General features: G+C 45.9%; 1 long non-coding RNA gene across 2 annotated transcripts in view; it reads right to left on the bottom strand.

Annotated features, from left to right (window-relative positions):
- LOC106502376 overlaps window positions 8,213–12,782 on the bottom strand; it is an 83,680-nt gene continuing 79,110 nt past the window's right edge. For both annotated transcript variants that reach the window (XR_001918257.1, XR_001918258.1), the window contains exon 3: window positions 8,213–8,286. This is a non-coding gene — a long non-coding RNA (uncharacterized LOC106502376). The remainder of the gene's footprint in view (window positions 8,287–12,782) is intronic.

Here is a 12,782-nt window from a genome sequence, read left to right on the forward strand (position 1 = left end):
AGTGCGTATCTGCCACCGTTTCACTTCGCCCTTTCGCTACTCGCTCCGGCTTGTCTTGCCCTTAAGCAGCCCTCGACTGGATCAGCAGCTGCTCTAATTTGCTTGCCTGGCAAGGTGACCCAGACCGTCAACCCCGGGCCTTCAGAGCCCTCAAGTGCTTTCCCTGCTGTTACAGCTGCTGTGATTTTCAGTGTGTGATTATCACTGAGTTTGACGGCATCAGAAGGTGACTTGGTGAGTTTCTTGCCGTTTAGACCTCCTTCTTTATATCCCTGTTGGTGTAGGGATAATTGCAGACCCTCGCTGGGACGTAATGATACAGCTCACCGAAATGAAGATGAACTTCCCCTACCAGTTGGGTATTTCCTTTCTTTACTGGTTCAACAGCACGAGGATTCCAAAATGGCCAAATAGGGGTCACAGCTTCAAGTTTAATGGGTCCACTACTGCACCCCTTTATCAAAGCATTATGTCATCACCCCTGGAAACGAGGGCCTTTAACCCGGCAGACCCTAAGATTGCATGGGTGAGAAACAGTGATGATTCAGGCTTGTCGAGCAGTTACATATTGAACTCTGCTGGCTGATGAAGGAAATCACACTGAAACCATGACTGTTTCTTGACCCAGGTGACAGGGAAATTTGAACAACCTGTTCATGCAATTAACATGTCCTGACTCTGCTTGAACACTTCTATCACTGAACAGGGATTCTTGTTCATGGGGTACATTGGGCCATGCTCCCAGGAAAAGGGGAGTGATGGTCAACCATGTACTTAGCTCCTAACTCCACTGCGTCAGACCTTACTTGGAAATAAGGTCTCTGCCAAATGTAGTCAAGATGAGACTATTAGACTCTCATGCACTATGGCCCATGCCCTTATAAAATAGGGAAATTAGGCACAGAGAGAATGGCATGTGACCATTAAGGCAGACATCAGGCGATTCATCTACAAACCAAAAGCTGCCAAAGAAGCTGGGAGACAAGCAATGGGTTCTCCTGTACAGCCTTCAGAAGGAACCAGCACTCCTGAGACCTTATCTCAGACTCCTAGCCACCAGAACTGCAGGACAATACACCCTGTTGTTTAAGCCACCCAGCTTATAGTGCTTTGTTATGAAAATCCTAGCAAATTCACATGGAGCCTGAGGGAAATGGCGGGTGTGGTAAAAACATTCTTTATCTTAATTAGCATGGGGACCCAATGAGTTAAAAAATCATTGAACTCCACACGTAAAATGGTTTCATTTTGTTGAGTATATTGTTCTTCAATAAAGTTGGTTTTAGCAGGTATATGAATGGGTGAGGCAGTATTTCAAATGTGATTACCATCAGTCATTTTTTGCTTTTCCTGCTTGTATACAACTTCATGCCAATCACTACTCTGATTCATTTCAGCTCAGTTCAGTCGCTCAGTCATGTCCGACTCTTTGCAACCCCATGAATCACAGCACACCAGGCCTCCCTGTCCATCACCAACTCCCGGAGTTCACTCAGACTCACGTCCGTCGAGTCTGTGATGCCATCCAGCCATCTCATCCTCTGTTGTCCCCTTCTCCTCCTGCCCCCAATCCCTCCTAGCATCAGAGTCTTTTCCAATGAGTCAAGTTTTTGCATGAGGTGGCCAAAGTACTGGAGTTTCAGCTTCAGCATCAGTCCTTCCAAAGAAATCCCAGGGCTGATCTCCTTTAGGATGGACTGGTTGGATCTTCTTGCAGTCCAAAGGACTCAAGAGTCTTCTCCAACACCACAGTTCAAAAGCATCAATTCTTCGGCACTCAGCCTTCTTCACAGTCCAACTCTCACATCCATACATGACCACAGGAAAAACCATAGCGTTGACTAGACGGACCTTAGTCGGCAAAGTAATGTCTCTGCTTTTCCATATGCTATCTAGGTTGGTGATAACTTTTCTTCCAAGGAGTAAGCGTCTTTTAATTTCATGGCTGCAATCACCATCTGCAGTGATTTTGGAGCCCCCCAAAATAAAGCCTGACACTTTTTCCACTGTTTCCCCATCTACTTCCCATTAAGAGATGGGACCAGATGCCATGATCTTCGTTTTCTGAATGTTGAGCTTTAAGCCAACTTTTTCACTCTCCACTTTCACTTTCATCAAGAGGCTTTTGAGTTCCTCTTCACTTTCTGCCATAAGGGTGGTGTCATCTGCATATCTGAGGTGATTGATATTTCTCCTGGCAATCTTGATTCCAGCTTGTGCTTCTTCCAGCCCAGCGTTTCTCATGATGTACTCTGCATATAAGTTAAATAAGCAGGGTGACAATATACAGCCTTGACGTACTCCTTTCCTTATTTGGAACCAGTCTGTTATTCCATGTCCAGTTCTAACTGTTGCTTCCTGACCTGCATATAGGTTTTTCAGGAGGCAGGTCAGGTGCTCTGGTATTCACATCTCTTGAAGAATTTTCCAGTTTCTTGTGATCCACACAATCAAAGGCTTTGGCATAGTCAATAAAGCAGAAATAGATGTTTTTCTGGAACTCTCTTGCTTTTTCCATGATCCAGCGGATGTTGGCAATTTGATCTCCGGTTCCTTTGCCTTTTCTAAAACCAGCCTGAACATCTGGAAGTTCACAGTTCACATATTGCTGAAGCCTGGCTTGGAGAATTTTGAGCAGTACTTTACTAGCGCGTGAGATGAGTGCAATTGTGTGGTAGTTTGAGCATTCTTTGGCGTTGCCTTTCTTTGGTATTGGAATGAAAACTGACATTTTCCAGTCTTCTGGCCACTGCTGAGTTTTCCAAATTTTCTCGCATATTGAATGCAGCACTTTCTTCAGCATTTGAAATAGCTCAACTGGAATTCCATCACCTCCACTAGCTTTGTTTGTAGTGATGCTTTCTAAGGCCCACTTGACTTCACTTTCCAGGATGTCTGGCTCTAGATGAGTGATCACACCATCGTGATTATCCAGGTCATGAAGATCTTTTTGTACAGTTCTTCTGTGTATTCTTTCCACCTCTTGTTAATATCCTCTGCTTCTGTTAGGTCCAGACCATTTCTGTCCTTTGTCGAGCCCATCTTTGCATGAAATGTTCCCTTGGTATCTCTGATTTTCTTGAAGAGATCTCTAGTCTTTCCCATTCTGTTGTTTTCCTCTATTTCTTTGCATTGATCGCTGAAGAAGGCTTTCTTATCTCTCCTTGCTATTCTTTGGAACTCTGCATTCAGATGCTTATATCTTTCCTTCTCTTCTTTGCTTTTCACCTCTCTTCTTTTCACAGCTCTTTGTAAGGCCTCCCCTGACAGCCATTTTGCTTTTTTGCATTTCTTTTCCATAGGGATGGTCTTGATTACTGTCTCCTGTACAGTGTCACAAACCTCATTCCATAGTTCATCAGGCACTCTATCTATCAGATCGAGTCCCTTAAATCTATTTCTCACTTCCACTGTATAATCATAAGGGATTTGATTGAGGTCATACCTGAATGGTCTAGTGGTTTTCCCTACTTTCTTCAATTTCAGTCTGAATTTGGTAATAAGTAGTTCATGATCTGAGCCACAATCAGCTCCTGGTCTTGTTTTTGTTGACTGTATAGAGCTTCTCCATCTTTGGCTGCAAAGAATATAATCAATCTGATTTTGGTGTTGACCGTCTGGTGATGTCCATGTGTAGAGTCTTCTCTTATGTTGTTGGAAGAGGGTGTTAGCTATGACCAGTGCATTGTCTTGGCAAAACTCTATTAGACTTTGCCCTGCTTCATTCCGCATTCCAAGCCCAAATTTGCCTGTTACTCCAGGTGTTTCTTGACTTCCTACTTTTGCATTCCAGTCCCCTATAATGAAAAGGACATCTTTTTTGGGTGTTAGTTCTAAAAGGTCTTGCAGGCCTTCATAGAACCATTCAACTTCAGCTTCTTCAGCATCACTGGTTGGGGCATAGACTTGGATTACTGTGATATTGAATGGTTTGCCTTGGAGACAAACAGAGATCATTCTGTCATTTTTGAGATGGCATCCAAGTACTGCATTTCGGACTCTTCTGTTGACCATGATGGCTACTCCATTTCTTCTAAGGGATTCCTGCCCACAGTAGTAGATATAATGGTCATCTGAGTTAAATTCACCCATTCCAGTCCATTTTAGTTTGCTGATTGCTAGAATGTCAATGTTCACCCTTGCCATCTCCTGTTTGACCACTTCCAATTTGCCTTGATTCATGGACCTGACATTCCAGGTTCCTATGCAATATTGCTCTTTACAGCATCGGATCTTGCTTCTTCCATCAGTCACATCCACAGCTGGGTACTGTTTTTGCTTTGGCTCCATCCCTTCATTCTTTCTGGAGTTATTTCTCCAATGATTTCCAGTAGCATATTGGGTACCTACCGACCTGGGGACTTCCTCTTTCAGTATCCTATCATTTTGCCTTTTCATACTATTCATGGGGTTCTCAAGGCAAGAATACTGAAGTGGTTTGCCATTCCCTTCTCCAGTGGACCACATTCTGTCAGACCTCTCCACCATGACCCGCCCATCCTGGTTGGCACCACGGGCATGGCTTAGTTTCATTGAGTTAGACAAGGCTGTGGTCCTAGTGTGACCAGATTGACACACTGCAAGAGGGCATCAGAGGGCAGACACACTGAAACCATAATCACAGAAAACTACTCTGATTACCAATTGCAAATGAACTCTATCACTGGTGATGACTACACAGTGAGGGCAGGGAGGAGTTTGGAACTCAGTGATTCTGAGTGCCTGTTGGTGTTTCCATGTAAAGCGGCAATTCTAGCAAAACTGATACAAGCAAAACAGACCCACTCCCCATCACCTCTTCATAGAAAAATATTTCAGATACACAGAATTCTGGGCAGCTACATTTAACTTTTCAAAAACCTCCAGGAGCCAGACTGTTGTTCCTAAGGTCTAGGATGAGGTTTGAAGGAGGTGATATGAAAAGGTTAGGACAAAGGAGGAATTAGAAATGCTATTTCTTAACTAAAGGCTGGGGATTTATATCTATTCTAAGTCAGGAGTCATAGGGTTTCTTTGAATATAGTAGGAAATCAGGTCTAGTCCTCCTATAAAACTGGGAACAGGTGTAACACTGTCCTGCCCCTGAACTTAAAATGTATCTCTCTACCCCTCAGATGTGAGGCAATTACTAAATTACTCTTTAGAAATCTTGGTTCTTTTGAATTTCTAAAGAAATACTGGTAGAATAGTGAGTCTAAATTCTAGTTGGCAAGATTAATAAATTTCATTTGGGACACACTGAGTCTAATGAGTGTTTGGGACACCTAAATGTCCCAAATCTCCGGCAGGCTTACCTCAGTTCAGTTGCTCAGTCACTCAGTCATGATCTACTCTTTGCGATCCCATGAACCGCAGCACGCCGGGCCTCCCTGTCCATCACCAACTCCTGGAGTTTACCCAAACTCATGTCCATCAAGTCGGTGATGCCATCCAGCCATCTCATCCTCTGTTGTCCCCTTCTCCTCCTGCCCCCAATCCCTCCCAGCATCAGGGTCTTTTCCAATGAGTCAACTCTTCACATCAGGTGGCCAAAGTATTAGAGTTTCAGCTTTAGCATCAGTCTATCCAGTGAACACCCAGGACTGGTCTCCTTTAGGATGGACTGGTTGGATCTCCTTGCAGTCCAAGGGACTCGAAAGAGTCTTCTCCAACACCACAGTTCAAAAGCATCAATTCTTTGGTGCTTAGCTTTCTTCACAGTCCAACTCTCACATCCATACATGACCACTGGAAAAACCATAGCCTTGACTAGATGGACATTTGTTGGCAAAGTAATGTCTCTGCTTTTGAATATGCTATCTAGGTTGGTCATAACTTTTCTTCCAAGGAATAAGCATCTTTGAATTTCATGGCTGCAATCACCATCTGCTGTGATTTTGGAGGCCCAAAAAAATAAAGTCTGCCACTGTTTCCACCGTTTCCGCATCTATTTCCCATGAAGTGACGGGAGCAGATGCCGTGATCTTAGTTTTCTGAATGTTGAACTTTAAGCCAGCTTTTCCACTCTCCTCTTCCGCTTTCATCAAGAGGCCCTTTCCCTAGCGACTGTTTGACACATTGCTATTGTTGTTCAGTCGCGTCCGACTCTCTGCGACCCCATGGACTGCAGCACGCCAGCCCTCCCGTCCATCACCAACTCACAGCTTGCTCAAACTCATGTCCATCGAGTCGGTGATGCCATCCAGCCATCTCATCCTCTATCGTCCCCTTCTACTCCCGCCTTAAATCTTTCCCGGCATCAGGGTCTTTTCCAATGGGTCAGCTCTTTGGATCAGGTGGCCAAAGTATTGCATCATCTCAGTAAATCAGACAGTTTACTGACCTGATTACGATGTTGAGCCCATCAATTTTACTATTAAGCCCTTTACACAGATGGATTGTATATGATGGGGAAAGTGTTAACAGCTAATGTAAAATCAATGTTTTAACAGGTTAAATACTTGGTCCTTCAGTGAAACTCCCATTCCTGCTGTGATGAGGGTCTGTAACAATCAGTTTAGGTGGGGGTTTGGGGAGACTCTTGTCACCTAATAAGGATGGTACCCAGCTGGTCAAGTCACACTGAGTCCCAGCCTGTACGTCTGGGGTTTTCTAGAGTACAGTCTCATATCACTTTCTGTACCCCCACACCCCCAGCAGCAGAAGTTAATTCACGCTGAACACTGTTCACACTACTCACTGTGGTGAAGGAACCAGGTCTGAAGCCAGTCTCCTGGCGGAGAGTAAAGGCCCCAGCTGCCCACAGAGGGCGGTGAGTCTGCGGCCCGGCGAGAGGCGGTGGAGTGAACCGCCTTCTCAGAAAGCGACCCCTGCGGGCCGGCCTTGGCGCCCGTGGCCCGGTGATGTCCCCACGAAGGCCGGCTCGAGAGGACTCAGCGACGTGCAGGAGTCCGAATCCGAGCTCGGAAACGCCCAGGGGCAAGTGAAGGCCCCTTTTTTCCTGCTCTGGAGCATTTCTAGCCGTGATTTTCTTACCTACATGCTGAAGGAGGTGGACCCAGCTGAGACTCTGGAAGTAGTATCCTAGGACCTACTTCACTGTCTTGTGGGGCTCCCAGTGGAAAGTTACTGAGGGATTTGCAGCTCACTGCAACGAAGTTCTCCACACATGGGGAAATGTCGGGGTTAAAAGAGCAGCGACAATCCTGGAAGATGCCGACGGACAGTGTCTGTGGTGGGGTCTTTGGAGGTGGGCTGCAACGGCAGCGAGTTGTTCAGCCTCTGCCTTGCAGAAAGCACTGGAGAAGCATTTTCTCAGTTTAAGCTGACAAGGGTAGTGTTCACATTTGTGATCTGGCCCCCTTCCTGGGGGCCAAACAGACTCGCCAGCTGAGACAGTTAGGGTGGAGCCAACATCTCCACCCCGTGGAGAGCGAACCCTCCGATGGTTTAACCCAAACTGAGAAGCTAGTCCTCAGTTCTCCAGGCCTTCCTCTATGTCACCATTCATAAAACGGAACCGTTTTACTATTCCTGGCCCATAAATTATGGGCTATTTATTTCAGAAATAACTTATGGGGGCATTAAAAGAGGGGGGAAGGAGCTTGTTTCCTTCCCTGTCCTGACTAACAGACTCGCTCTTAGCTTTCCCAGCCCTAAAACAAACGAGCATGAGAAATACTTACATCACGTCCACTGTTCGCTCTTTCCACTGCTCACAGGAACTAACAAACTGCTAATTGCGTAGCAGTCAGAAAGGCATGAACAGAATTTCTAGAGAGTGAGGGGATGTCCTAGCAGTTTCTGGGGAGGTGGCTTGTTATTTTTTAGGGATGGTTTTGAGAATAACCCTGCTACTAACAACATTAAAACTGGATGGGAAATCAACTTCAACAAGGAGAAAACAGTACTTGTGAAACTTTTAATTTAGAAATCTCCTTATATCAAGAAAGTTAAAAAACGAATATTCTCCTACTGATAGGAATGCAGCTTCTCGGAGCCCATGAATGCTTCCTGTAGAAACAGCTTAGGGAGGCTGTCACTCCACACACAGCTGGCTGTGCTGAGCTGTCTTCAGGCACTATGGATACGGCACCTTCTCCTTCTCCTCCTCACCCCACTAGTTCAGAAGCAAAAAAAGGTAGACAAACAATGCTTCCCTCATCCAGCCTACTGTCCACTCTATTTTCCTTCATAGGATATCAACATTTCATTTTCCCAATTAAAAGGATACCAGATCCAATACCTTTGCAAGGTAGATATCAGGACCTTACCTGAGATCTGGTTTCAATAGGGCAGAGGACCAGATGGCATAAGGGTGACTGTTTGGGAAGCACAGATGCCAGACTGTGGGGAAAATGAGAAATAAACAGGAAGTTAAAGAATATTTAAGACAGCGTTTGAGCATCCCTTAAAGTAACCCAAGGCCAGATTTCATGCAAGGGTAGCTTGTTAGAGAAGTTCTTGGAGCTAGGCATTTTAGGACTGCAAGGAGATCAAAACAATCAGTCCTAAAGGAAATCCACCCTGAATATTCATTGGAAGGACTGATGCTAAAGCTGAAGCTCCAGTACTTTGGCCACCTGATGTGAAGAACTGACTCATTGGAAAAGACCCAGATGCTGGGAAAGATTGGAGGCGGGAAGAGAAGGGGATGACAGACGATGAGATGGTTGGATGGCATTACCAACTCGATGGATGTGAGTTTGAGCAAGCTCTGCGAAACATGTGAAAGATAGGGAAGCCTGGCATGCTGCAGTCCATGAGGTCAGAGTGGGACACGACTTAGCGACTGAACAACAGCAAGGCATTTGTAGTCAGACACACTGTGGTCTAAATCCCGTCTTTGTTGTACAGATCTTTAAAACGGAGCAATTCATCTAATGTCTCTAATTTTCCTCTTCTACAGAATGCATATCAGCTACCTGGCCTTTGCTGGGTATGTGAGTAAATGATACTCACTACAGATACATCACTGTGTCAGAGATGCACAGTAGGGACCCAGAGAAACATTCAGGTGACACTGACTATTCATTCCTAGAAACAGAGCTTTTTCCCTAAAATTCTTAAAAATTTTTTGGAAAAGTTATTAAAATATCAAACTGCTTAAAGTATCCTTCTCTCTGATGGTCATTATGTGAGGAAGATGTCTAGCTCAGGCAGCCATGTGCAGAGGTATCTAACAGGGTGCTTTGCTTCTGGACAGCTTGATCTAGATGGTCTGAACCATCCCCTCAGCCTGACTAAACTTCAGACAGTCATCTTCCTCCCTCTAGGCATCTGACATTTCTTAGAGCATTTATTTTTGAAAACTTGCCATTGTAAATCCTTTCTCGTCCACTTTGAATTGCATGCAAATCTTTTTCCAGCCTCTTGCCAGTTTTACAACCCAGGAAATGCTTTTCTCAAGGACTTGTGAAGCATTTTGAAAAAGTCAACACTGAAGGATAAAGAGACCTACTCTCACAGTTTCTATGAAGGGTAGCAGTCAATTTTCAACACCTGTGGGTGCCAGTTGGCAAACACGGGTGGCCTAGTCACAGAAAAACCCTTGGAAACTCAGGAGTGACCAAGTGAGCTCCAGTACTTTTCCACTAGCTCACCCCCAGGATTTAAAACCCTCTGCCGTTTGTGTCAGTGAGGCTGAGGGTCCAGACTTGCTCCGGGCACTCTGCCCTGACCCTGGCAGTAGCATCAGAATGAAACCGACTTCTGTCTGCTCATCCCATCCTGTGCCCATTTTTTCTCATCAATCTCCACTCTTGCTTTGGAGCCTCCCTCTTGGCTACGAGTTCCTCTGTCAACCTCTGGTCTTAGTACAGTTTCCAAAGGTTCAAGGAGTGAGGCACTGCAGAATGAAGAGGCTTGCCGTGGAGGTGAGCTTCAGGGAAGTCCACCCACACTGGGCGCCTTTAAGGTACAAGAGGAAGCATATCGTTGCAATGCTTGAAGCCCTGCAAGAGAGGCTTCACAACACGCGAACCAAGAACTTCCAGATGTTCAAGCTGAATTTAGAAAAGGCAGAGGAATCAGGGATCAAATTGCCAACATCTGTTGGAGCATAGAGAAAGCAAAGGGGTTCCAGAAAAACATCTACTTCTGCTTTATTGCCTATGCTGAAGACTTCGACTGTGTGGATCACAACAGACTATGGAAAATTTTTAAAAAGATGAGGATACCAGACCACCTGACCTGACACCTGAGAAATCTGTATGCCGGTCAAGAAGCAACAGTTAAAACCAGACATGGAACAATGGATTGGTTCCAAATTGGAAAAGGAGTACATCAAGGCTTTATATTGTCACCTGCTTATTTAACTTCTATGCAGAGTACTTCATGAGAAATGCCGGCCTGGATGAAGTACAAGCTGGAATCAAGATTGCCGGGAGAAATATCAATAACCTCAGATATGCAGACGACACCACACTTATGGCAGAAAGCGAAGAGAAACTAAAGAGTCTCTTTATGTAAGTGAAAGAAGAGAGTGAAAAAGTTGGCTAATACTCAACATTCAACAAAGATCATGGCATCCGGTCCCATCACTTCATGGGAAATAGATGGGGAAACAGTAGAAATGGTGACAGATTTTATTTTCTTGGCTCCAAAATCACTGCAGATGGTGACTGCAGCCATGAAATTAAAGGAGGCTTGCTCTTTGAAAGGAAAGCTATGACCAACCTAGACAGCATATTAAAAAGCAGAGACATTACTTTGCCAACAAATTTCCATCTAGTCAAAGTTGTGGTTTTTCCAGCAGTCATGTATGGATGTGAGAGCTGGATCATAAAGAAAGCTGAGCACTGAAGAGCTCATGCTTTCAAACTGTGGGCTGGAGAGGACCCTTGAGAGTCCCTTGGATGGCAAGGAGATTCAACCAGTCGATGCTAAAGGATATCAGCCCTGAATATTCATTGGAAGCACTGATGCTGTAGCTTAAGCTCCAATACTTTGGCCACCTGATGTGGAAAGTCATCTCATTGGAGCAGATCTGGAGCTGTCAAAGATTGAGGGCAAAAGGAGAAGGGGGCCAAAGAGGATAAGATGGTTGGATGGCATCATCAACACGAGGGACATGAGTGTGAGGAAACCCCGGGAGATTGTGAAAGGCAGGGAAAGCTGGAGTGCTGCAGTCTGTGGGGTCGCAATGAGCTGGACACGACTTCTTGACGGAATAACAGCAACAACAAGGTACAGGAACGCCCCTCCCCTAATACCATCCTCTGTGAGGCCCCCTCCTGCTGACCCCTTGGGTGAACTGGTAAAACAGCATAGTGGCGGCCTCATCTTTCTTCCTTGTACACATGGCCATTTGCAATGTGACTGCCATCTCTTCTGTCAAGGGGTGCCATCTTTTGCTCCCACTCTGGAATCTGAATATGGCCTTTTGCCTTGCTTCAGTTAGTGGGACACCAGCCAGTGAGCGGGGAGGGGAATCTCAAGAAGCGTGCATTCAGGGTTGCCCTTTCTTACACGCCACAGGACCCAAACTGCCTCCAAGACATGAGAAGCCACAGGGAGAGACCCCAGCCCTCCCAGCTCCCGGGTGGAGTTCCCAAGCATCTCAATGAGGCCGGTTTAGCCCCAGATGATCAATTACACGCCAGAATGTGTAGCCAGCCTACAGAATCATGATGCATACTTATGGTTTTAAGCATCTGAGTTGCACTTTAAAATATATATATATAGCAAAAGTTGATAACAGTGGAATGTTACATTTACCAAGAAAGCATGAATGAGCTCCCAACCAAGAGAAATGATGAGAAATTAGTGGGAATGGAGGGGTGGCCAAGGAAACATTCCTTCATATGGTGAGTTGCAAACTTGAAATGTTAGCTGGAGTTTAAAAGAAGTTTTTTTTTTTTTTTTAAGTCAATTCAGGATCTCATGGAAAATCAATCTCTCTGTCGGACTAAAAATATCTCCAGCTTTGAACACTTTTCCTTCATTCTTATTAGACTTGAAAGCATGCCCATTGATCTAGCAAGAGCAATTTGCTAATAATTAGTCTGGCAAGGCAGGTTCAGGATTGTTACCAAAAGGATGGGTGAGGGGCCCCTTTGGTTCACAAAAGCCATGGTCCTAATGAGAGAGAAAGGATGAAGCAGCAGTAGCCACCACACAAGCCCGTTTCCCAAAATTCAGGTGAGATTAAACTCCAGTGCAGAAAAAAGTCAGCTCCTGCACCAGCCAGTGCTGCCTGCAGAGGAGAGCCAGTCAGGCTCCCTCCCGGGGTCCCGCAGCTCTCACAGGCGCCTGCACCGCCTCCCTCTCCTCCCCGCCCTCCTCTGTCCGTCTCCTCTTCCTCCTTCCTCGCTGCTCCTCTGAGGATAGACAGTGCCCGGGCCCACATCTGCATAGACCTCAAGTTCACTGAGGGCAGGGTCTATGCTCAATGCACGTTTTCGTCTCCTACGGCACAAGGTATACAGAAGGTGCTCAACACGCGCATTACAGAAGTGAACGGAGGCGGCTAAGCTCTGCGGAACACGGGCAGTCGCGTCTGGGTAACCTTGTTTCCATGCCCAAAGCCTGAGCAGGGAGCTTGGCAAAGACTGGCCACCTTCTTCGCATGAAATGAGCTCCTATTACAGAAGCAGCATAAGGGGTTCCCTGGAGGCTCTGGGGTTAAAGGGTCTGCCTGCAACGCGGGAGACCCGGGTTCGATCCCTGGGTCGGGAAGATCCCCTGGAGAAGGCAGTGGCACCCACTCCAGTGCTCTTGCCTGGAGAATCCTATGGATGGAGGAGCCTGGTGGGCTGCAGTCCACGGGGCCGCAAAGAGTCGGACACGACTGAGCGACTTCACTTTCCCCTTCACAGAAAGCTGCATAAGGCATGAAAAGT

Source organism: Capra hircus, chromosome 7 (genome assembly GCF_001704415.2).
Source record: "Capra hircus breed San Clemente chromosome 7, ASM170441v1, whole genome shotgun sequence".
NCBI lineage: Eukaryota > Metazoa > Chordata > Mammalia > Artiodactyla > Bovidae > Capra > Capra hircus.